Genomic DNA, 4224 nt, shown 5'->3' on the forward strand with positions numbered 1-4224 from the left:
GCAAGGATGGTACTTCTCATCATGAATTCGATTGATATCCTAGAAGAGCTCATAAGGTTGATGATGATCATGACACTTTTGTTGAGAGAATTCATGAAGATGCAATCAATCAGTGATGACATCAAGTCAAAGGAATGATGAAGCGAAAAGTTATTGGAACCATGGGCAGGACACAAAGTTCAAGGTCGACTCCAACTTCTCCAATGCATGAACTTACATCCACTTCTCGTCCTGGAAGAAGTTGTATGGTAGAAAGTTATCTAGTAAAACACCAGAAGGGTATGACTTGTGAAAACCTTCGGGTTCATACGGTTTTTAGGGAAGGTATAGGTTCAACCCATCGGGGCATCTTAGGGGCATATACCACAAATTTCAAGAATGAATAACACAAGCTCGATAGTAGATCATGCTTAAGCAAGCAGAGGATACAATTTACTAGAGGCATTATGTATCCGAGGAAAGGCTCACAAGCTTAATGAATATGAAGGACGTTGTCGGATAAATTTCCGACAAAGGGTCTGGTGGTCCACAAGGGATCTGATGTGAGCATCGGTACTCAACCAGAGGAAGAAAGAATGCATTGAGATCAGATTATAGAAGCAACTGACTAACTCAAAGCTCAAATGCAAAGTAATTATGAATTCCAAGACAAGGGATCGGAAGCAATGCTCTGATTAGGGATGGATAAGTTGAATAGCCTTAGGGGTACAATCAATGGCAATTTGATTGGTCGAGATCCAGCTCATGTTTAAAATGACGTCTAAGCTGGAAGGAAGAAATGAATGATCTGATTAAGGATTGCGAGCATTCACAACATATTGATTCAACAGACTCAAACTGATAATGACTAAGGATGCCAACAAGATTACCGGACTTATGAGGTTAATCATAATGCAAGCAAGCAAGAATTTCAAGAGCAATAGGCTGTTGAGGATTTTCGAAGATCGAATGGTATTTCGAAGACTTTTGTGAAAAACATGTATCCACTGGGGATGAGCGAATACTTGATAAGTGCGAGAAATTATTCGTAGGGGTATTCAGGTTGCAAAGAACTGCAAGGGCAGTGGGCACAAGGTATTTTTGGAACAACAGAGAGAATTTCGGGGTATCTTGTAATAACAAGATTAACTAGGAATAAAAGTAAGGATGACAGGTGTAGCTATTTATCCATAGGGATATTTCGGTGGTAGGGGATGGCAAAAGCAATGTGCACAAAGTCTCGAGAGAACAGCGGAGAGTATCTTCATAATCTGCTAGTGAGTCAAGCCATCGTTGGAATGAGTGGCCCTCCGGAAGGAAGTATTTACGAGAACCTAGAATCAGAGTTAGTAAAACCTTTAATCTGAATAGAAGAGAGATCAGAGTCCCAGAGTATAGGTCGAGGAATAAAAGATCCTAATCCACCCAATGGCGACGTGGGCCCGTAAGCCGCACAGCCATGTTAGTAAAAACTTTTTCAGTGACTAGACTCAACTTCGGCCAAGCAGTTTGGAAGGGGGATTCCTACAGGTAGTTGGCTCTGATACCAACTTGTGACGCCCCTGATTCAATCATACACTAATCATATACGCAAACGTGTACGATCAAGATCAGGGACTCACGGGAAGATATCACAACACAACTCTACAAATAAAAATAAGTCATACAAGCATCATATTACAAGCCAGGTGCCTCGAGGGCTCGAATACAAGAACTCGATCATAGACGAGTCAGCGGAAACAACAATATCTGAGTATAGACATAAGTTAAACAAGTTGCCATAAGATGGCTAGCACAAACTGGGATACAGATCGAAAGAGGCGTAGGCCTCTTGCCTGGGATCCTCCTAAACTACTCCTGGTCGTCGTTAGCGGCCTGCACGTAGTAGTAGGCACCTCCCGAGTAGTAGCAGTCATCATTGATAGTGGCGTCTGGCTCCTGGACTCCAACGTCTGGTCACAACAATCGAATAGAGGAAGGGGGAAAAGGGGGGAGCAAAGCAACCATGAGTACTCATCCAAAGTACTCGCAAGCAAGGAGCTACACTACATATGCATTGGTATCAATGAAAGGGGTAGTATATGTGGACTGAACTACAGAATGCCGGAATAAGAGGGGGATGGCTAGTCCTATTGAAGACTACGCTTCTAGCAACCTCCATCTCGCAGCATGTAGAAGAGAGTAGATGGTAAGTTCACCAAGTAACATCGCATAGCATAACCCTACCCGGTGATCATCCCCTTGTCGCCCTGTGAGAGAGCGATCACCGGTTGTATCTGGCACTTGGAAGGGTGTGTTTTATTAAGTATCCGGTTCTAGTTGTCATAAGGTCAAGGTACAACTCCGGGTCATCCTTTTACCGAGGGACACGGCTATTGGAATAGATCAACTTCCCTGCAGGGGTGCACCACATTTCCCAACACGCTCGATCCCCTTTGTCTAGACACACTTTCCTGGGTCATGGCCGGCCTCGGAAGATCAACACGTTGCAGCCCTACCTAGGCACAACAGAGAGGTCAGCACGCCGGTCTAAAACCTATGGCGCAGGGGTCTGGGCCCATCGCCCATTGCACACCTGCACGTTGCGTACGCGACCGGCGAGCAGGCCTAGCCTCCCTTATACAAGAGCAGATGCTCCAGTCCAATCCGGCGCGCGCCGCTCAGTCGCTGACGTCACGAAGGCTTCGGCTGATACCACGACGTCGAGTGCCCATAACTGTTCCCGCGTAGTTGGTTCGTGCGTATAGGCCAATGGCCAGACTCAGATCAAATACCAAGATCTCATTAAGCGTGTTATTTTGAAGTAACCACGAACACCGACCAGGGCCAGGCCCACCTCTCTCCTGGGTGGTCTCAACCTGCCGTGTCGCTCCGCCACAAAGATCCACCCAGAGGGCCGTCGGGACAAAGGTCCTTTCAGCCCCCAATCCGTGAATCACTCGCGGGTACTCCACGAGCCGACCCGACTTTAGTCACCACATGTATCATGTGTAATATGTATAGTATATACCCGTGATCAACACCCGATGTGATCACGGCCTGATAGTATAGCATGGCAGACTGACAAGAATGTAGGGCCACTGATGATAAACTAGCATCCTAAACTAAGCATTTAGGAATGCAGGTAAGGTATCAACAACTGTAGCAACAATGACAGGCTATGCAACAGAATAGGATTAACGGTAAGCAGTAACATGCTACACTACTCTAATGCAAGCAGTAGAGAGAAGAATAGGCGATATCTGGTGATCAAGGGGATGGCTTGCCTGGTTGCTCTGGCAAGAAAGAGGGGTCGTCAACACGGTAGTCGATCGGGGCACCAGTAGCGGCGTCAGTCTCGTAGTCTATCGGAGAGAAGAGGGGGAAGAAACAATGAATATAATGCAAACAGATGCATAGCGATGCATGACAAGTAGTTGTGCTAGTGGTGCCCTAACGCGGTAGGAGGTGATACCGGCGAAGGAGGGGGAAACATCCGGGAAAGTATCCCCGGTGTTTCGCGTTTTCGGACAGATGAACCGGAGGGGGAAAGTTGCGTGTTCGCTATGCTAGGGATGTGTGGTGGATGGACGGGTTGCGTATTCAGATTCGTCTCGTCATTCTGAGCAACTTTCATGTACAAAGTATTTTCATCCGAGTTACGGATTATTTTATATTAATTTTTAAAGATTTAAATCATTTTTAGGATTAGCAGAATTAATTAAATTAGAAAATACAATTATGACGTTAGCATGATGTCGGCATGACGTCAGCGGTCAACTCTGACTGTTGACCGGTCAAACTGACATGTGGGTCGTTGTTAACCAATTAACAATAGTTAGTTTTATTAGCAGGCTAATTAGGTTTAATTAAACTAGATTGATTAAGTTAATTAATATTTTAATTATTTTTAATTAATTAATTTTAATTAATTAATTAATTAATATATTTTTAATTCTTTTTTGTTTTTAACGTTCTAGGGCGTGGGCCCCTCATGTCATGGGCCCAGGGCCTTAACGGGCGCGCGGTTACAGGGTGGAGCCAAGCGCGGGCGCTGGGCGCCAGACTGGGGGAGCCCGTGCGCGAGCTCGGGCGAGGCCATCGGCGTGGCCGCCGGCGTCCACGACGCCGGCCAGGGGAGGAGGCGGATGCCTGCGCGCGGCGCGGTGAGGCCGCAGCGGCAGGCGGAGCAGAGGCGGGGCACGGTGGAGCTAGCAGCAACGGCGGCGATGACTGTAGGTGGGAGGCAGCGGCGACGGGCAGGGA

This window comes from Triticum dicoccoides, chromosome 1A (assembly GCF_002162155.2).
Source record: "Triticum dicoccoides isolate Atlit2015 ecotype Zavitan chromosome 1A, WEW_v2.0, whole genome shotgun sequence".
In the NCBI taxonomy this organism is placed as follows: domain Eukaryota; kingdom Viridiplantae; phylum Streptophyta; class Magnoliopsida; order Poales; family Poaceae; genus Triticum; species Triticum dicoccoides.